General features: G+C 39.8%; 1 protein-coding gene and 1 long non-coding RNA gene across 3 annotated transcripts in view; one reads left to right on the top strand and one right to left on the bottom strand.

Moving 5' to 3' along the window:
- The window catches only part of KCNJ16 (potassium inwardly rectifying channel subfamily J member 16), a 69,479-nt gene that overhangs the window by 24,312 nt on the left and 22,440 nt on the right, over nt 1–22,727 (bottom strand). The window contains exon 1 of one of the 2 annotated variants that reach the window (XM_032429392.1): nt 973–2,874. The exons of the other annotated variant lie outside the window; for it this stretch is intronic. The gene's annotated coding sequence lies outside the window, so the exon portion shown is untranslated. Of the gene's footprint in view, nt 1–972; nt 2,875–22,727 lie in introns of those variants that run through there. 2 annotated transcript variants of the gene reach the window in all.
- Nucleotides 12,584–16,579, top strand: LOC116647837. The gene is made up of 3 exons (XR_004302405.1): nt 12,584–12,715; nt 15,458–15,619; nt 16,548–16,579. It is a non-coding gene; the product is annotated as an uncharacterized LOC116647837 (long non-coding RNA).

The raw sequence follows: 22,727 nt of genomic DNA, 5'->3' as shown, positions 1-22,727 counted from the left end.
GATTATGGGCTTTCAGAACCCCTGGGGATATTATCCCCAGCTTCTTCTAAATTCTCAGCATTATGTCAAGGCTCATAAAAATAAAAGAAAGAGCACAGGAAGGGGCTTTTAAAAAAGGAGCTTCAGGAGTTTCATCCATAAGACATATTTATGTTTGAAGCCATGGCCATGCATCTCTGCAATCTTGGAATTTCCAGGTAGACGAGCTGCATTATCTCAGCCTCTGCTCCTTCCACCGGCCAAGTGGGAAGCTGAAGGCATGGAATGGAACAGATGCTATTTGCTCCATAGCAACGGTTCAGATTGCAAATCGAAAGACAACAAGGAGTCGAAGAAAGCCTTTAAAAAAGTTAGAAAGCCCAGTGCTTTTTGTACCTCACCAGACTTCACTGCTCGAGAAGCTTATTATTTACTGGAGTTAACTTTTAGCTGCTTTTTTTCTAGCAAGACTTTCCAGTATTTCCATCTCTATTTTTAGTTGTAAGGATGCAATGAATTACAAATCAAAGACAGCGTGTTTTAACACACCCTTTCAAATTCTCAATGCCACTTTGTTGTCGCTTTGGAATAGTTGGAAGAGTGACAGAGACCTACAAAAAAGAGGGTCTTACTAATGATTGTTTCCACAGGAGATAAAAAAGACTCATCCTTTTCCATGTTGCCCCACGTCAATAAGTAATGTTCAGCTGGCTAAGGCATCATGCTTTTAGTCTCTCTCTCCGAATGTTACTTCCCTTAACTGATCTATAAATGGCACTCACATTCTTAATCTGTTTGGTTCAGCACTCCCCAGAGATTATATGAGAGAAAGAAAGACTATTCCCAGCCATAGACGGTACAACATTAAAGAGCCAAAGGAAGCACCCTCAAGGTGCCTATTAGCAGGCGTACACGCAAGCAAGAAGGAGATCAAGATCAGGCAAGCAATTAGTTGAGGCTTGGATCACTGCGTAACCCACTACATGGTCTTACCTTAGTTACAGATAAGGAAGTTCAGGCTAAAACCCCGTGTCCTTTTCATCTCCTCGGAGCGCCGCAACTACACATCTCAGGCTCCTTTCTTCTCTGCGCCTTCCTGCTCTCTCTGAAGCTGTCAGCACCTTCCCCCATGGAGATGAGAAACCCCACAGGAGAATCTCGTCCTTCTTTGCCTTTCCAGACACATTCACCACACACAAAGGCCAGTGCGTTCTCAGCTTCACTCTAGTGAATCAACACTTTCTTTAACTGGTTCCCATGCCTACACGTAGTAGACAGTCTTGCCAATGGTGGCTTACAGAAAACAAGCATCTAGAAGAAATATCCTTCCTCCCCGCCCATCGACATCTTTGTCTTGTGATCAGACCTTTGTGAGCTTATTCAACAACTAGGATCTCCCCAAATCGCCAAAAGGCCACAAATGGCCCCTAAACTTTTTACTGTTCCAGAAGGCTGGATTTTCTCTTACTAACACCTCCAGGACTCATACAACTTCTTCCAAGTGTGTTCTTCTTGGGCGTCGGTGCTCTATTGTTGCTGTAAAGATTTTTCTGTGTAAACACACACCCTGTCTATGTAATCCTATACCTAAGGCAAACAGCATCTTGCCCAACATCATTTCATTCGGGTTCCAAGAAAATGTGTGTCCCTAGATGACCACTGACAAGCTCAGTAGTGGTTCCAAAGACAAAGCTCAAATCTTTTTCTGAGAAACCGGTTTTGTTTTCTGGCTTGTTGTCTTGCTTCTTCTAAGTCTGGGATCAGGGAGGGAATGCATTTCTTACTCAATGTCCATTTTCACCTATTGAGAAGTCTTATAATTTGGAATGAACTGGTCATGAAAATGTGGACATTTATAAGAAATTGAGGGAATGCTGGTGCCATTTACTGAGATGATGGAAGTAGGAGAGAAGGGATTTTGAAGTTGAGGTATTCTTGTGGTAACTAGATATCCTCTCTGACAACCAAATGAAAATGTCAGGTAGACAATATATTACTCTGGAATTGAGGGGAGAGGTCCAGAAGTAGAAGTTATCAGTACATGTATAGTATGTATTCACTCATAAAATCATGAACATGGGTGAGACCAGAGAGTCAGTGAAAATAGTTAGAAAAGAAAGGGATTCCAGTGATCAAGCTCTGGGGCAACCCAAGCTGAGGTTGGGAAGATGAGGAAGATCCTACAAAGGGGACCAAGAAGGTGAACTGTTTGAAGTAGAAAGAAAACCTTGAGATGTGGGATTAAGTGAAGGAAGTGTAATAAGAAAAAGGGAATTATCTGTGTCACACATTAATGATGGGTCAGGATGAGAACTAAGAATTGATCTTTGGTTGGGGCAGTGTGATGTCACTGGTGACTGATGAAAGATGTCTCAATAGTGTCCTGGAGTCAGATGGTTGATGAGACCAGGAACAGGTGGGAACAGGGTAGGAGGGATTGCAGATCGTACGTATCCCATTTGTAGGGAGCTCTCTGTCAAATGGAGTAGAAAAGTGCTTGATGGATGGAAAGGGATATACAGAACAGCAAGGATTTATTTTTCAGGGAGAGAGTTTTTGCTTTCTTTTATTTTAATATGGGAGATATTATAATTTGTCACCTAAGATGATGCCAACTTATTGATTTTTAAATAAAGTAAATGTCCTACAATTAGTCCTGTGTGTCCTTTCCATTACAAATAAGTATTTTGGGGAGACTTGAGGAAGGTGTCCTGTTTGATCTCATGGTTTCATTACAAAATCATAGGGAGAGAATGGAATATTATTATTAGATCAACAACTAGGTCTGCTCTGTGCATGATATACTATTAACCACCAGTTTCAACTAACTGGGTGAAAAGTGAATAATCAACTGTGTTCTTTCAATATTTTTCTCTCCTATGTTTTCCTACATTATGTAAAATACTTCACTTAATTTCTTAAATAAAACTGTTTTTATAATTGTGTAAAATGATATAAATAAACTATAGGAAATATAAAACCCACATTAATAACCTTTCAGTAAACATTAATCAAAATAATCCTAACATTGATCTACAACTTAATCATAGCTTCATCCTCGACTACTTGTTCACCTAGAACATTACTTGGTATATAGTTTATGCTTAAAACTTCTTTCTTAAAAAAATTAAAACGGGGCACCTGGGTGGCTCAGTTGGTTAAGTGTCTGCCTTCGGTTTGGGTCATGATCCCAGAGTCCTGGAATGGAGCCCTGCATTGGGCCCCCTGCTCAGCAGGAAGCCTGCTTCTCCCTCTCCCTCTGACTGCCATTCCCCCTGCTTGTGCTTTCTATCTGTGTGTGTCAAATAAATAAATAAATTCTTAAAAAAATTAAAGCATTCTTCTAAGATGTGGTATACATACACTATGGAATATTACTCAGCCATAAAAAAGAATGAAGTCTTGCCTTTTGCAATGACATGGATGGAGCTAGAGAGTATAATGCTAAGTGAAATAAGTCAGTCACAGAAAGATAAATCCCATATGATTTCACTCATACGAATTTAAGAAAACAAACGAACAAGGTGGTAAAAAAAGGGAGAGGCAAACCAAGAAACAGACTCTTAACTATAGAAAACAGACTGATAGTTACCAGAGGGGAGGTGGGTGGGGGGATGGGGGAAATAGGTGAAGGGAATGAAGGAGGGCACTTGCTGGGATGAGCACCAGGTGTTCTATGCACGTGTTGAATCACTGTATTGTCCACCTGAAGCTAATATTAGACTGTATGTTAACTAACTGGAATTTAAATAAAAACTTTAAAAAATGAATGTAATTCATTGCTATTATAACCATTTTCTGTAAGAGTCACATTTGTTTTAAGACTAAATTATGAATCTGTGTCCTTTATAAACCATTCAGCCTTCTGAGAAGAGAGAATAAAATATAAGGCATATAAATTGAGTCTACTTGATCTGACAGACTGATATATTAATAATGATCAATTTAATTTTATATGCATATAGTTTTATATAGCTTTTATAGTACTACTGAGAAGGTGCATAAAATGTCCTCAACAGAATCATTTTATTTTATTTTTTTAAGATTTTATTTATTTATTTGACAGAGAGAGAGAGCACAAGCAGGGGAAGTGGCAGGCAGAGGGAGAGGGAGAAGCAGACTCCCTGAGAGCAGGGGGAGCCCGATGCGGGACTCAATCCCAGGACCCTGGGATTATGACCTGAGCCGAAGGCAGTCGCTTAACCAACTGAGCCACCCAGGCGCCCAACAGTATCATTTTAAATGTGCAGAATACCCTAGACCTGGGTTTTCAGCCTTGACATTTGAGCCAGGTAATTCTTTATTGCGGGAGGATGTTCTGTGTCTATAAGGTGTTCAGCAACATCCCTAAACTTTGTGCATTAGATGCCTATATGACTCCGACCCCCGCTGTGACAGTCTAGACATTGTCAGATGTCCCTTGGGGGGAAAAAATCACCCCCCGGTTGAGAATCAAAGAACTGAGTAGATGAGATTTGCTCTTAGTTAATGGAATCTATAGCAGAATAACAGACTCAAAAAACATGGGAATGTAATTTCTTTCACAAAATATAATAAATGTGAATTCCTTAAGGAGAAGGTACATATGTAAAATGTATATAAAAGAATGCAGTGTTTTTAACATCGGCTTTTAACATCGCAAACCTTGTGAATATGTTTGTAAGAAGAAAGGTGGGCTTCAGGAGAATGGGTAAGGATAAAACACATTTCCATGGAAGGATGAGTGCTAACACTGGTTTTCAGAGAATCATATTAAGATCGGCTCAATTTCTTATCTTCACAATAAGAGGCAACATACTGATTAAGAGCTGAGATTTGTAACACTCTGTTGATTAGAAGCTGTCTCTAGCTATTTATTAGGCACTCTGTACCTCAATGCTCTCATCTATAACAGATAATAAAAGTATCTCTCATGTAGCTCTCAGCAGGTGTAAATGAATGAATATGTTTGAGGCACTTAAAAAATATCAGGCAATAACATTTGCCATCTCTGTGCTGTTATGTAACAGTCCCATTAGGAGACTATGAAGAGAGATTCATGTGGGTTGGTGGATGAGAGTACAGGTTTCTGGTTGGCAAGAATTCAAACAAAATATGGAAAGCATTGGAGGAACCCGCATAGCAGAAGGGATGGGCAGAATCATTTGAGGTAAGCTTCAATGTGTGCAAATGAAAGGCTTTGGTCTAGGAGAAAACCCCTACAAACGATTCTTAAGATAATCCACGTGATAATCTAACTGACTAATTCAGGAAAGTCATCATCTGAGATAGGGAAAAAATAGTCTGACTTTTATGTGGTACAGTATAGTAAGAACAATATAGTAGGTAAGGGAGAGAATTGTTTATTTTAACCTGGTTTTCCATATCCAGTGGAAAATTTTATGTTGTTTCCTGTTGAAACAATGCCTTCAGATAGACCCAAACAACCTTCACAGGTGCCATTTTTGCTGGCCTGAGGGCTTCCTCTTATTCTAACCCTGGCTACCATAGGGTACAGAGAAAGTGCTTGAAGTCCTTGTTACTCACCAGTGTGTTCCCCTCCCGCTACTTATGACAGTCTCTCCCACTACTTCTGATACTAAAATTATTTGAAACTCATTGACTTATTTTCTTCTCTTTGGCTAAACTGTGCTAAAGTAGAGTATCCTAGTAAAGTTTTGGAATCAGAAATAAATCCACGTGAGCTGGTGAGCATGTATTTCCTCTCAAATTAGTGATAATTAGTTAATTTTCCAACTGGACATGAGGTTTAATTAGGTTTCTGTTTGGGGTCATTTTTTTTTTTCCCTGAATTTGGAGGAATTATTTTCCCAGCTGGTTGTTGTACCAATTACAAAACACACATGTTACCAAGGAAAGACACCCCCACCCCGAGAATTGCCAAAATGTCTGAGTCAAGTACTGTCAGTAGAGGATTCGACTCAAAATATGAATCCTCAAGAGGGCATTAACACATCAAGAGATCATTTTTTGAGTCTTTCTACCAGATCCCCTAGAGTTGGCCCTCTGTCTCTGAGCATTGTCATTGACAAGGACCTCACTGAGCCCTCAGGTGTTCTGTTCCTGTTTTAGGATGAGTCAATGCTACCAATGAGGAAGTCCTTCCTTAAACTCAGATAAAAATGTCTCCCCTTAGCTTTCACAAGGCTTTCCTGTCCTCATGCTCTGCCTCTGAAAAACAAGTCTTGTACCACTTCCAACAGCAAGTTCTTCAGACAATGTCAGATAAGAATCTTCTAGTTGCTTCTTTCTAACTCAGTCTTCACTTCTTCCAGTGAAAAATCTCCAAAGCCTCCAACTATTCCTGATCTGCACAGTGTGTATTTAATTTGTCACTTTTGAAAGCATAAAGGATAGGGACAAATGCTAAAACGACGAGTCACTAAGACAACAGGTGTCAATCGGGACTGCTGATGTATTTGGTCAACTTATTTATAAGCAACGATGTGCTGGCAAATTTTAATAGGGCTCTCTGAGGAAAACAAAGGACTGCCCAGCAGACTTTACCAATTTCTGTAGTGTAAATGCTCTAACCATGGCTGATTTCAAGTGACCAATGTGATGTCTCAGAAGGTGAGGTTGGTAAGAGGTTGCTGGCCCTCCTGGGCTGGTAGGAGCTGCTCACGCAGAGCACTGTATCATAAGGCAGGCTTTCGTATCTGCTCAATGTCCTGGTTGTTCTCCTCTGAAGGTCTCTTTTAACATGTGATATATTTTTAATTCATAATTACTGAGGTGTTGTTTGACCAGCCCAGAATCAGTCCAGATTCCACTTGAAACTCAACTTCAAAGGTCCAATTCCATCAAAATTCAACATCAAAGTGTCTATGAATGGGGACGTATACCATGTCCCAGAGAAACCCTCTAGCTTCTAATATTTGGGTCAGAAAAGAAAAATTGGTATCTCCACTGGAAATAAAATAAAGTCCTGGAAATAAAATCAACTGCAAAATTGATATATTAAGGTACATTCTCATTAAATTATACACACCACTAAGCAATTATTATATACTACTAAGCTTAATTATATGTACCACTAAGATGTGTGTGTGTGGTTTTTTTAATGGAATGGAAAAGAAACTGGATTAAAAACTGCTGGCTTGTTAAGAGGGATACTGCAAAACATGATTTAAAGTTTTAAATGTTTCCATATAATTCAGTAAGCATGTATCGAGTCCTTTTCGTGCATTAAGGAAACTATAAATATTCAACTTAAAATTCCACAATGAGGGGCGCCTGGGTGGCTCAGTCGGTTAAGCGTCGGACTCTCAGGTCATGCTCTCAGGGCCGTGGGATCGAGCCCGGCACTGGGCTCTGTGCTGGGCCTGGAGCCTCCTTAACATTCTCTCTCTCCCTTTGCCACTCCCCCACCTCTAAAAAACAACAACAACAACAACAAAACAAAAAAACACCTGAATGAATGAATAAATTTGTTTTCTTGTTTAGCCTTTTTCACTCTTGGATAGGCTCCTACTTTCTTAAAAGCCATGGATATGTTTGTTTTTGTTCTAGTGAATCCACTCTGCAGTAGTTACTCGTGAGTCACATTTCCCCAAGGGTGTAATTTACACCCTTACTCTATTCATACTGAATGCAACTGGTTGAGACAAACTATGTTAGCACTGAATACGCATTAGCAGGAAAAATAAAAATGCTTATTTGGCTTAATCATGGGATCAAGGATGGCGAGAAGTATGAGAAAGATGGAGCTGGGGTGGTGAGCAGTACCAGCTAAGTCAGGTTAAAGAATGTTGCTTATTCTAAGGAAGAATTAAAGCGTTTTGATCAAGGGAGTAAGCCAATCTGATTAGCATTTCAGAGAAGATATTCTGGCAGTGGTGGTGGGAATGGATTGGCCAGACATCTGATAGGGAAGGCAATAAGAAAGATATTGCATAACCCAGGGGAATAAAGCAAAGGGAACAGATCGGAGAGATCCTTGGGAGTCTGAATCTACAACAATCAGAAATCCATTGGGGAGGGAGGGAAGGAAAGGAGGAGCTGCATAGTGGAGGGATAGGGAACAGTCAGGGATGAGTCCAAGGAAAGAATGCATGCATCTGGGATCAAGCCTATAGGCTGGGTGGCAACAGGTTTGTGATTTCATTCCCTGGTTAAATAAAGGAATAGTGGGGCAAGGAGACAGAATTAGAGATTTTAAGAGAATCGAAAACATTTGAAATAGCCATTGTAGGGAAGTTAAAAATATGTGATGTGGGGCTGCACCAAGGGCCCCTTACTTAGCGACATCTCATCAAGAACCTACTGCATACATGTATGGTGAAAAAGCCTTCCTGATTCTCCCCATAGGTCATCCCACTTCCCTCTAATGACCTGTTCCTCTAATTTCTAATGAAACCCACCATACATAACAAACGCTTCATGATTGAAGAATTTTAACAGGGTAACTCATTCCATTCTTTGTTTCCAGATTGACTACTAAATGGCTTCTGTGACAAAAACAGTAAAATCCCCACAAGTATTGGCTCTGAAAACATTTGCTGGAGACCTCCCACACCTCCACCGCAAACAAACCCCGGGACATCAGCGAGGAGACAGGAGCACAGAGGCAATGCAATCCACGCTGTCCTTGTGAGGAACTCTGAAATTTAGTCAAGGACCAAACCCCAGTGAGGTCATGTCTCGTTTGGGATTAAATGGCTAACTCTGATTCTGTGATCATGTTAAGAAAAATGCACATAAAATGCCCAAGAATTTTTCCTTTGTTTGATTCAGAAGTTAAACATGCCCATGTCATGTCTGCAAAATGAATATTTCACCATGTCAGAAGCTTTCTTTGATTGTAATAGTCTGTAGAAGAGAAGAGAGGACACGCTACCTTCTTCTACAAGCTGTGCCGCGTGCCTCCTGGCACCTCCGGAGTTAACAGATTTTAAACGTGGTTTTGTCTACACTCTAAGAAGCAAAGTTCATATCCAAAAATCTTAACCAACTTACTAGCTGTAACCTGCTCAACCAGTAGAGGCCATTGAGAAGGCAAAAGTGAAAACATCCCTGATTGCCTCATGCCAAGTCAGTCCAGCTCCAAGAGGTTTGGTTTTTAATACAGCGGAAGGTGTACATCAGCGGAATTATGAAGACAAATGCCTTCATTCTCCATATGAAGTAATGTACATATTGTCTTGTAACAGTGCTTATCTGATACCTAAGACAATCGGAAAATTGAGCAAGTTGCCAGCAATTTCCAAATCTTTGCTTGAAATACTCTGTGTTGGGGCCCCTGGGTGGCTCAGTCAATTAAGCGTCCAAATCTTGATTTCAGCTTAGGTCATGATCTCAGGGTCCTGGGATCGAGCCCCGCATCGGGCTCCCTGCTCTGGGGGGAGTCTGCTTGTCTCCCTCTCCCTCTGCCCCTCCCCCACCTCTCACTCACACTCTTTCTCTCAAATAAATCAATAAATCTTAAAAAAAAAAAAATGTTATATGTTGTCACATAAGATATAAAGAAGATTGTTCATTGGAAATATGAACATCTATTTTGATACAATAATAATGGCTATCACTTATTAAATACATATTACATATTGGGATTTTGGTAACTGTTTTACGGAAATTCTGTTTTAATTCTTAAGCAACCCATATGGTAGGTGCTAAAATCATTAGCAATGCTTAAATAAGCCAACTGAGACTTAAGTATGTTAAAAGACTCTCCTCAAAGTCACATGAGGAATGAAATTTATTGGCAGGATTAGAAATGAAATCCTGTAATATCAAAAGCCACATGCTTTTCAGCTAATCAAGGCAAAATCGACCTTCTTAAAGACAGAGAGCCAATTTGAACCACAGGAAGTGTCCATTACACCAGACTAGTTCCACAGAGAAAACAAGCACACGAGCCAGACTGCATGCAAGAGACTCACAAGCAGAGAGACTTTTGCTGTAATGACTTAGAAGTAAGACTGAGAAATACAAATGCCAAATCATCACAGATCTGAGCTAGGTTGAAGGAATCTTGACCCAAATGTGAACCAATTCTAATAATTTTTCTGGCTTTTGGATTGTTGGCACTACACTTAATATCCAGTGGTCCTAAATGATTTTCTGAATTGGGGATAGCTCATCTTGCCATTTAGAGGTTTCTATATAGAGATTATAATAAATATTATAGAAATAAACAAAGACTACCCAAATTAGAATCAAGCAGGGGGTACGATTCACAGTCCGCTATAGCAAGGGGGTCAGCCATGATTGATTACTTGTGTTTGGCAGAGACTCAAAGAAAGGCAAAAGGTCAGGGAAGCTTTATAGTGAAAACGGGAAAGCTAAAGATATGATCAGAGGCTACTGACGTGGGAAGCTAGAATCAGGTTAACTAGAAGCAGGACATTCTCTGTGATTGGTTTGGGAAGGATGTTTTGTTTTCTCTGGATTGGTTCTAAGTTAGAAGCAGGGGGAAAGAGTGGGATGTTGGAAGTCAGTGACGAAGTCTAGACCATTTGGGGCTCACTGCTCCAAAAATTGTCTTTTGTCACTTGGCTATTTGTTATAAAGGCTATGGGTCAAGGTTTTACTGTCATCATGGTCTTGGCCATTAACCATTTGTATATCCAGCCTCCCAAAACAAGCACCACAATATGGTGGTAAATGAAATGTGGGACAACTACTTTAATAAAAATACCCTTCTTGAAACTATAGCCTCCATATCAATACTTGTAAATTGGATCATTTTTGATTAAAACTCCCAAAATAAAGTATTCATACTCCTCCATTATAGGACTCAAAAAAATGCATTTAATCACTCTTTTTTTTTTTTTTTTTTTTTAGGACAGCTCGGCTTTCTTAGAAATCTAATTATCTATTAGCTAAATATTAAAGCTGGACTGATTTAATTATAATAGAATCTCCCCAATCTCAATGAAAAATATTGCAACAAATACCCAATGATAATGGTTTTTCTGTGGAGAAATTGCATGACCTTGCAGTATAGGATCTTGAGAACAATAGCTCCTGTCATCTCTCAGGACTGGTAAACTCTAGCATGTTGGATGCATAACATATGTTCTCAGACACATGGCATTTTACCCACTTTGTGTTTACTTTAAAGTGTGACTCTATTTTAACAGTCCAAAATTATTTTAAACCTTGGTGGTCGGGGGGGGGGGGTGTATAATAAATTTCAGCCTTGTTAAATCTACCAAACCAAATTTGTTTTGGCCACAAAAAGGAAGGTAGATGTATTTTACCATTTTCCCCACCTTTTCTTCTGGCTCTATTTCTGTGGCTTCTTACATCATTGGCTAATAAAGTGCACTGGATGGATGTGGTGATTTGAATATTTTGCCAGCCCATTCTTTCAATCTAGATGGTGTCTGTGTATACAGTACACACTTCTTCTAATTGTTGGCACCTCTCTCAAAGTCACAAATGCCAACACTCACCAGTCAACAGGCTTTTCAGCTTGCTGATGCTTTCTATCACAGAATGATTTATTTGATATTATCACCCCCCCCCCACCCTCCACGGTTTGAAAATATTGCAAATTGCTACCCTGAAAATAAGGACCAAAAGACAGGCTTAGCCAAAAGAGCTGAGCTATTCCATGCAGACTCTACTTGAAGGTTACTTTTATTTCACTTTGATTTTCCAAAGCCTTAAGTAAATGCAAATGTCACTATTGTTGTTTCTCTTTAGGCTAGGAAATCTGGAAAATATAGAGGAAGCTTCAGAACACACGGCCGTCTGGGGTACAAGAGAAGCGATGGAAGAAAATCTGAGTCATGAGTTCTTGCGTCAACACCCTAATCGCTATTTTCTCCATGTTTACTGGCTATTTCTGAGAATACTTCATGTCTTTCACCTTTCCTCAATCCACAGTTGACTGTTCCTTTTATTTCCCCTTTTTATTTGGCTTTTCCTTTCCTATCTGTGAAATACCTTCTTCCATTTTGTTCATTATCAGCATTACGACTGCCTGCTTACTGATGACAAAAAAAAAAAAAAATCAAATTCTAATAGTTGTCACAAATTACAAAAGAACAGTCGGGCTGTGCCTCTTCAAAAGGTGAAAGATTCAAAACAATAAGTAGAAAAATAAATGCTTCCATCTAATATTATCTAACCATTTTATAATGGCCGACATAAACAAAAGGCACAATAACAGAAAGAATGGCAAGAAAAGGAAAGGAAGGTTATCCTTCATTTCGGTGTGTTTTCAGTGTGTTTCTGAGGAAGGTGTGGAGTCTCTCGTTTTTCTGCCATCATCGTCTGTTATGGGTTGGACTGTGTCCTCCCAAAAAGACATTTTGGAATCATCACCTTTGGCACCTGTGACTGTGACCTTATTTGGAAATAGGGTGTTCGCAGATGTAATCAAGTTAAAAGGATGTCATTAGTGTAGGCCCTTGTCCGATATGACTGGTGTCCTTCTAAGAAGAAGGAACGTCCACCCAGAGAGAAGAATAACGTGAAGACAGAGGTGGAGGTTGGAGTGGTTTTGCCACAAGCAAGGAGCCTCACTCTACCAGAAGATGAAGAGGCAAAGAAGGATCCTCCCCTAGAGGCTGTGGCGGGAGGGTAACCTTGATTTCAGACTTTAGGCTTCCCAAACTGTGAGAGAATAAATTTTTGTTTTAAACCACCCAGTTACAGCAGCCTGAGGAAACTAATACAACACCCATACTTGCATTTGAAAGGTTATTTTACACCTTCTAGAATTTTCTCCCATCTGTTCCTTTGTCTCTGAGGGATCTTCTACTACCTTTGCATCAATGGACTAGTAAGTAGTTCAATTATTTCCAACTATAAAACCAGCTGCCCCACGGAAGTCAGGTTCTGAGTTTGTTTAGATATTGAGCTTACTCTCTGGTTGTGACATACCACATTCCCAAGAGGAGATGGAAATCTTAAAAAGTTGCTCTTCAACTTTACCTGATATCTACAGATCGCTGGCTATCTATTTCCTGGAGGGGATGGGGGTGGTGAGGCTGCTTAAATAGTTTATCCCATAATTTTGAATATACAGGCTAAAGGAGCAAGCACATTTTTGGAAGACATTAAGTAATTTTGATTCTATATGAAAACTGAGACTCATAAAACAATAAAAACTAAATCCAAAATATGAGTAGCCTGCTCTGCTTCACCTAAGTGTGCTTTTAAATAGACACTTTAGCATTCTGTTATTTATGATGCAGACCAAATTTTAGATTTTTTGGTATTGTAGAACACTTGTTTTCCTGGCCTCTGAATCAGGTTCTGCTTAAACAGTACAAGTGACCATCCTTCCCACCTGCCTCAGATTAAACTTTCACCCAGGCCACCAGAGTATTTGACATGTTAACGTTATTCATTATACAGATCTGTGCACCCAAAAGTCTCAAATTAAATGTAAGTATTACATGAGAGAGTAAAATAAAAGAGAAGTGTCTCTTCATGGAATAGTTCAGGATGATTAGAGAGTATAGGTTAAAATCAAGCAAAGAGGTCCCTATGTGTCTTGTAAAGAAAGCCCTATGTGGGCAATAGCAAGAAAGTGAAAACCTACCTGGAGTAATAACAAAGAACTAGGCCAGAAACCGAAAGAACAGATAACATTAAAACATCAGAAAGAGGTGTGTGTGTGTGTGTGTGTGTGTGTGTGTGTGCGTGTGCACACACATGTGTCTTGGGGAGATAGGGTGAGGTACTACAGGGAAGGAGGGCCCCCCAAAAATAACTAACTTAAATAACTTGTTTACAGTGTATCCTATCAAGGAGCAAATACTATTCTATAACATTTCTAAGCCTAACATTTTTATTCTTTGCCTCAAATAAATGATTGCTATTTGTTAGGTCTTCCCCTGCTTCCTATATTCAAGGCAGGTAACAGGTTGTTTGCAAATTTGTGATTTCTAAGACATAATGCCAGTCCACAAGAAGTTTGTAAGCTATTTAGAAGACAAGATATAAGAAACAGAAAATGACTACTTGAATTGTATTCTTATTTCAGTTTTGCTTTGGTTAATAGTCAGATGAATGGGAAAGGGTCATGGATGAAGGTCAAGTGAGTAGAAGAGGAAACAGTCAAAGGAGGGCAGGCTCCTTGTTGGTTTAATTCGAATTCATTCTGTAAGGTGTCATGCAAAAGGTGGATTTGGCTAAAACTTTGAGAGACATGCTGGAATAAATAAGAGTCAAAAGGGAGAAGACTTAACATTCTCCAGATAGGAGCAAAGAACACAGCATTTTTGTAAAGTGAGAAACCTGGATTCATAAAAGAGAAGTGGTAGCTGAGAACACCAAAACATTACGTCGTCGGGCCCCAAATGGCAAAGCTTTTACCTGCTTGACTAAGGACTTTGAATCCCTTTTTTTTTTCTTTTTTTAGTAGCCACATATCTCTTAAAGAACATTTCTGGAGTCCCTGGATCGAGTCCCGCATCGGGCTCCCTGCTCGGCAGGGAGTCTGCTTCTCCCTCTGACCCTCCCCCCTCTCATGTGCTCTCTCTCATTCTCTCTCTCTCAAATAAATGGATAGAATCTTTTATAAAAAAAAAAAAAAGAACATTTCTGGGGGCACCTGGGTGGCTCAGTTGGTTAAGTGTCCGACTCTTGATTTCAGCACAGGTCATGATTTCAGGGTCGTGGGGTAGAGCCCCGTGTCAGGCTCTGCACTCAGTGGGGAGTCTGCTTGAGATTCTCTCTCCCTCTGCCCCCCCCCCACCTGCTCATGCATGCTCTATCTAAAAAGAAATATATATATATATATAATATGTATATAAAATAATATATATATGTATTTCTGAACAAGGTTTTTGTTACATTTCTGGCAATCAAGGCAATTAGTAATGAATGACCCTCCCATTTCTCAGGTATTGTGTTTGACCAACTTTGCAAAATTATACAATACACATTCTTGGTCACCTAAGTAGATGAGTCACAGCTTATTGGAGAGAGATTATAGAATTTGATAATTCAAAACGACAGCTACGGACTTTTAAGTGTCTTTAGCATTATGAATATGCCAAAGTCTCCCAATGAATTCAATTCAATCTGTAAGTAGGACTACGTACCTAAATCAGGTCCACAATTCAGCCCAGTAAAGGAAAGGACCTGGGAAAATGACGTCCAAGTGTTTTCATTAACCTCAATTGCCCATATAATGTGTGCATTTTCATCCAGCCAAAGTGTAACAAAGATGATCTGTTCTCTACCAGCAAAAGGTTGGTGAGAAGGCACACAGTGTTTTCAGGTAGACTTTCCCCCTTATCTTAGAGCTCTCAAGTCTCAGAATTTTCTTTAAAGGGAAACACAAAAAACCCAGAACAATGACACCATTCAACTATAAAATCACAGTGATCAACCTTTCCATGGCTGACCCTTCAGACAGGAGCAGAAACAGCAGGTTCTGCCTGGCTTGTGTGGCCGTTTTACCAGCACAAATACTTTGGCAGGGAGAGAAGTAAGTGATTAAATCCAAGGCAGAGCCTAAAAATATAAATGCTGAGCAAATGACTGAGTAGCTTTTTTTTTTTTTTTGCAGGGCAAGGTGATAGCTGACGCTGAACGGAAGTGGCCACCACCGGTTCCCCCTTCGAGATGTCCTTGCCACAAACACTGGACCCAGCGATGGGAGCAGTTACTGTGAGGACATGAAATGCTGGCGGAGCATCTCAGGGCGATGTAACTAGAGATTCTGAGCAGAGTTAGTCAGAGCCCTGTGTTCTCTGTAAATACTGGAGTAACTAGCTTTTAATCTTTTTATCGACACGCAGCGTTGGTAAACAGAGATAGGGAAACCTTCTGAAATAATGTTACCTGCACTTGTAAGTCTAGTTTATAGCTAAATATTTCCCCTTCTTCCCAGGAAGGTAAGCTTCTTTATTAGCGTGCCCTCTGATTATAGGCTACCACAGTGACGGAAACCCTGTAGTTTCACGCTTTAGGAACAGAAGGGCTTTTTAGGTTTTGGGGGGTTTTTTTGTTTGTTTGTTTTTCTCACTGCCTGCCCCCCCACCAAGTTAGGAATTCCCACCTTTAGGAACTATGGAGAAAAATAAGCGACAAAAAAACAGGGCTTTGGGTGGTTGTTTCTCCTCAAACTTCAGGAACTTAAACACAAAGCAAGTAACTGCTGCCCCCTTCCTGGTAGTTAAGACCTATGTACAAATTATGTGAGGCTCTTAATTCCATCTAAAACCAAGAACTTGGGTGGCCAGTTGATGTGGCTTGAATACCGCAATTTCAAGAACACCTCCTACCTGGCTCCCCCATAAGCCCCAACCGTACAACATAGCACCTGCCCACGGGAGGTTTTTAACAAGTGTCCTCTGCTTTTGTAAGTCCGGGAAGAGGACAAACGGGAATCCAAGAGAAATTGATTTAATTTGCCTGTCCATATCTACATACTCCATATGGCTACTTAAGGACAACTTTCATATATTTGGGTGAACACAGGCTGAAAAACTTTTTCATTGAGTTTCAAAATTGAATTTATGGATTTTTTTTGAACTGAGGGCTTTTAAATTATTGAGCCATATATATATATATGTGTGTGTGTGTGTGTATACATATATATGTATATATATATATACACATATATATATATATATATATTTTTTTTTTTTTTACAGAGCAAGGGAACATGAGCTGAATTGTGGGAGGGGCAGAGGGAGAGAGAGAATCTCAAGTAGACTCCCCACCGAGTGTTGAGCTCGGGGCACGTCTCACAACCCTGAGATCATGACCTGAGCCGAAATCAAGAATCGGATGCTGAATCGACTAAGCCACCCAGGTGCCTCCCGACATATAAATTTTAAGTAATTGAAGCCATGGGATGACATCTGGCCTTTGGACAAAGCTATCGTGACGCAATTGCCAGAATCACATAAACAAACAACAAATAAAATGGTAGTGACAAAGACAAGCCCTGCCTCTCCCTGATTTTTAACCAAAATCACTTGGCTTCCTTGGATTTATTTTCAAAGGCAGCTACTAACTACTTCAGACAAAGCCACACTATACCATCCAGTTTACCCACAAGTTAGAAATAGTTGTCTCTTCTAGGTTTAGAGAAAATGCTGCATTCAAGAAGGGTGATCACTTCACTTCTGTTCTCACATTTATTGAGTGAGTCGGAATTAACTCTTGCAATAAAATTCAGTTCCCCGGGAATGTCAACATTTCTCAAGTGTCTGTGTACCACGTGCCGTGTGACATTTGTAAGAGCTAGCATTGACCCAACTGGAAGACAAAACAGAACTTCTGCAGTGGTGACATGCTTTGGTCTAGACCACTGGTTTTCAAACCTTCGTATCGATCAGAATCACTTGGAGGGATCGTGAGGAAGACAGATGCTGGACTCTAGCCCCAGAGCTGCTTATTCAGTAGGTCTGAGGTGGAGCCTGAGAATTTGCATTTTGCACAAGTTCCCAGGCAATTCTGATGCTGCTAGTCCTGGACCACACTTTGAGAACGACTACAAGTCACACGTGGCAGTTTAGATTAAAACCCAGGTCTGTCTGATATTGAAATGCAAGCTGACACCACACTGAGAAGATACCTGTTATCCTCCTAAGATTTCTCCAGTGCAGAGATGGAAGAGGCAAGAAAGCAGGAGTACATGAAAGAGAAATGATCTGGAGGCAAACCCCAGAGGCTGAGTTCCCCTGCTGGCCCTGTACCAGCCCATCCCTTAATTTGCCTGATCCTTACTATTTCCATCACTATACGAAGAATTCTCTAGTATTTTCATTACTCTTGCAAAGGTGTTCTGAAGACAAAATGTGATCATTGCTGTCAAAGCATTTTCTAAGCTTTGAAGTGGGACCACAAGTGTTGTTTTGTTATATTCATTAGGAATCAAAAAGGAAAAAAAAAAAAAAAGAAGAAAGGTGAACCAAACAAGAAAAACAAAAACATGCCAGTGAATGATCTGGTCTTTAGTTTAAAAGCTGAGACTACGTAAAAGGAAATGCCAAACACAACAAAGAAATTTATTAGAACCTTCAGGAGTTCAGTGATCTTTAGGATAAATACACTAACAGTTTTAAGGGTAGGGCAACTGCCAAATTTTTTCTAATATTTTTTTTAACTTAAAAAGTAAACATATTTCTTTAAGAGATGGTCTTATGATGAATACTGAAAAATTATTAATACATCATGCAATTATTTAATTATTTGATTATTATGCTTATATATGTTACTTGATTCTTATTATCTGATGTAATTATTTTGAATAGTAAAAGTTTATGTTAGCAGCTTTCTTAGGAAGTACAGTTTTCTTTCTTTCATAGAATACTGAAAATATTTTATTAAAAAAATGCAATTTTATTATGTTGATGGTTGGCTTTTGTCTGGTGCTCTTTCTTCTTCTTTTTTTAAATATTTTGTTTATTTATTTTGACAGAGAGAGAGAGAGAGACAGCAAGAGAGGGAACACAAGTGGGGGGGTGGAAAAGGGAGAAGCAGGCTTCCCGCAGAGCAGGGAGCCAGATGTGAGGCTCGATCCCAGGACTCTGGGATCATGACCTGAGCCGAAGGCAGACGCTTAACGACTGAGCCACCCAGGCGCCCCTCTGGTGCTCTTTCTTGAAAATATACGTTTGACTTCATTTGTATTACATGGCCAAACCAATGAAACACAGGATTTGCTCTTCAATAAATGACTGCATCACTGTTAATCTCCACTGGTATTAATATAGGAGTAAAAACTAAGATTGCTTCTTCCTACTCCATGAAAATTCTCATTGTAAATATTTGCATATCAAGAACAGTAATTTCTAGCAAAATTAATATTTACTAGCACAAAGAAAAAGGGCTATTTTACATTAGATTAATGCAGGAGAGACTTTTTGCTCTAAACCAAGAAATTTCTCAGGACCCACTGGGCTCTACTTTTATCTCCATCTTTTCCCTCAAACAAATGGCTTATTTGATCTTAGTTCAATATTTGGTATTAAAGCCAACAGACTTTCATATGTCATTAGGACCATAAAGAATGACTGCATTTTCCCCCATCAATGAAATATTGCTCAAATCAAAATTCTTATTGATTTATGATGTTAAAGTTCTGTTTGTGTTTATTCACTTTTGATGAAAATGACAAAGCCCTGTATTGGTGTGGCTGGGGTTCTGCCCCTTAACTAGAGTGCAGATATCTTCTTTTCTGTTTCTGATTGGCTTGTTTTTATTTTTTAAATGCCACAGAGAAAGAACACTTTAATGCCTGCATGCAAACGAGAATACTTCAAAGAAATCAATAATTACAGAGTAGAGAGCTGGGTCCCATTGGTAGGGTTTGATTCTATTTTATCATTTCAATGCCTGAGCATTTCTCATGCTTTCCCTTTGTGTTGTGTACAAAGGTTTCTTGAATGCTGGGTGTATAATCCAAATTATGTGTTAATATCATTTAGCATTCTTAATCATCATGCAGCGATGAATTTATGGAAAACTGAGGTTCTTTAGAGGGCACAGATTAGTAGTTAAAAACAGATACCAGGGACAAAGACTGCCTGGTCCAAAATCAGCTGTGCCATTTACATGCTGTGTGATCTTCGAAACATTGCATGGCCCCTTCGTCTCTGCTTCCTCATCTGTAAAAATGAAGTTCATCAGAGGGATGGAAGGATTAAGATCTGTGAAGCACTTACCATGGGGCACAGCATGTCTTTCTTAAAACAAAAATCAATCAGTAAATTGAAAATATTATTTCTGCAGTCAAGTGACACACGTTCCTTTGTTATTGGTAGGGGAAACATCTCAGAATTTTCTCCATGTAGTCTCATATCATAGAAGATTGAGCAAAAATATCTTCTATTCATGACTTCAGTAACAGAACGTTTGGGTGGTGGAAACAATGAGGCCACCTCATCATTGAGACACTATCCTTGAGATACAGAGAAAACGTGAAGTCTCTGAAAGACTCAAAATCTGCCTAACGAGGCAGCATCGAAGGAAGAGAAAAATGAGACAGAAGGCTAAGTTGAAAGGGTGAGTCAAACACAATCTAATAAAGTGATAGCAGAGACAATCTACGCAAGATGGTGCTGATTAAAAAGGAGTTTTCACAGGACAGATTTGGCACAACATTTTGAGGCCATTTCTAATCTTCAATGGTTTTTTAAAAATGAACAGTCAAGGAACTTAGCTATCGGTTTAATGTGTCCCATTTTCTCAGCTTAAAAGAGGGATAAGTTATGCTAAATCAGGACAAACGTTGTCTCTGTGGGGAAATGGTTGGTGACTTAAATGAACAGGTATAATCTCATGAATGAAAGGATTTGGGTTAGTGTAGAAATTTGGTTGCTATCCATTCAGCACCACCACACTACTTAAGTGAAATAAGACAAAGCCTAGGGGATCTAAACTTACTAAGATATCCAGAATGAATTCATTCCCAGTGTTCACTTTTAAGCATAGAGGTAATCTAACATCACACAGCCAAAGTGAGACTCTGAAAAGCCATTAAACCTTTAACACTTCCAAAGCTCATTCATGTGCATTAATCTCACTTTTTGCTTGTAAAAGAGACAAAGCAGTTCTATTACAACATATACCAGAGTGAATTAAGACTCTCTTCCACCACAAGGATAGCTATTTGGGGGTAGGAACTATGTCTCAATCATTTGTTCTATATTCTGAATGGCAGGTGTCAGGGGTAGTAGATTTGGATTGTATTAATTTAGCTAAACTGGGACCACATGTTCCAGAATTCCATTCCCTTCATAGTTCAGGTTAGCCTCGACCCACTGGGAGACATTTTGAATGAGATTTGTAAGATGCAAGCCATATTCTTTTCACGTCAGAAGGTTGGCATAGGGCATGAGGCTCTGTGGTCATTCACAGAGGTTGTCACTGATCTGCTGCCTCGTGTGATTGGCACTGAACAGCAGGTCACCCCACAGTTTCTGTAACTCTCTTCCTTCAGCTTCTTTGGCTCCTGATTACATGATGGCAGGTACGAGCTTCTCCTGCTGGCCACCCTCATTATCTAATTGGAGGCTCAAGCATTGTGAGAGATGGATATGAGCTCCATTTCATCCTGATGGCTTCCAGATCATTTTCACTGCTTCTCATCTGTTGCCTTCCTTCACTTCACATGCATCTGTCTTTCCAACTGCCTGCCTTGTGGCTTCAGGCTCCAGCATCAGATAAATACACACACACACACACTCACACACACACACACACACACATGCATGTACACACACACACATATTTAATAGGCTCAATTATCAAGGTTTGATTACAGAAGCACAACCACTAGGAGAATTCATATTTATTTTATAGATGAGGAAACTGATGATAGAGAACTAGTTACAGTCAAATAATAACAAATGTGTAAAGATGGTGAGATTGAAGACTTCTGATGTTGAGCCCAATGCACCGCTGCACCATGATGCCTCTTTCTATCTACCCATCCCTTGGTATGTAGGGTAAATTCCTAATTCCACCTTAAACCCGCCATTAAGATATAAAAAGAGATTCTGTCCACCTACTCCATGAACAGAGTGGGCACCAAGTAACATCTATGCAGTTTAGGACAATAAGGCAAAGGAAATGGACAACTTCAGAAGAAAGTAGAACGCTGATAAGCAATTATCAAGCTCTTCAGATTAGAGAGAGTGCTCTTTATTGAAAAAACCTACCTTGCAACGAAACCAGTGTCCTCTCTAAAGTAGGAAAGCATCACTAATTAGTTTGTCCTCTCTCTTCTCCATTCTCCACATCTCCTATTAAATCCTCCCCCTTTCCCAGAGCCAGTCCCAAGTAACGGGGAACTTGTTCAGTCTTAACGACTATAGTCCTCAGTGATTTGGGGGAGAAGGGTGGGCGCCATAAATATCCTTCCCATGCCAGCTACTGCTTAGGTCATACCCATGTTTTCTATTCCATTTATTTCCATTCTACCTTCACCGTCACACTGAAAACTCTATGTGCCAACCCCTCAGAACTCCTCACGTTCTTCCAAACATGTCAGGTTCTTCATAAATCAGGCAGACATTTCTTCTTTCTTTCAGCTTCCCTCAAGTCCCCGGGCACAGCTGGTTTCTCTGCCTGTGTCTTCCTTTGCTAGGTTTTGACTTTCCCAGTGGCAACCAACTGATAGATTTATCTTTATATACCTAGTGCCCAGTGCAATGAGTATTGTACACTGATTTAGAGTAATGGAGGTGCCATTTGTTCAAGAAACCAAAGTGTAGAAGATGACAATGTTCTGTCCATTGAATGGCAATGGGGTTACCAAATGCTATGATTTCGATGCCTACAATAGCCATGTCCACAATCCTATACTAATGGTATAGCGATTACCATGGTATTTGCTTGTATATCATTAGTATAGTCCCTTACTTTCCACACAAAAAGAAGCATGGTGACTCTGAACAACTCTTGCATACAGGACACAATGCTGGACTTCCTCCTAGCTCTGCTCAGTCTGTACTCCCGTGCTTCTGTTTCACAAGCTGCTACAGCAGATCATAACCAAATTCCATGCCGAACGAGAAGTGGTGTCCGCTGTTTACACTAGCAAAGAACAGGAATGATTTGATGCAATCACGCAGGGGAAACACACACAAAATAATCTGCCTATAGCTATATAATGCATGGAAACATTGTCCTGGTTTCCATCATGCTTAACTCCTGTGAGCGTAAAGCACAGTACATTTTGCTTCTGTTGGGTTTTGTTTAGGTCTGCTTGTTTGTGATTTTGCTCTCCTTAGTTTTATTTCTCCAAATGTTTCTTTAGCCTTTCAACTCCTGATGCAAACAAATGGTGCAATCTTATCATCAGCACAATATTGTTATCG

The sequence above is a fragment of the Phoca vitulina genome, unplaced genomic scaffold (assembly GCF_004348235.1).
Source record: "Phoca vitulina isolate PV1807 unplaced genomic scaffold, GSC_HSeal_1.0 scaffold41, whole genome shotgun sequence".
In the NCBI taxonomy this organism is placed as follows: domain Eukaryota; kingdom Metazoa; phylum Chordata; class Mammalia; order Carnivora; family Phocidae; genus Phoca; species Phoca vitulina.
This window is presented reverse-complemented; position numbering and strand designations above follow the sequence as displayed.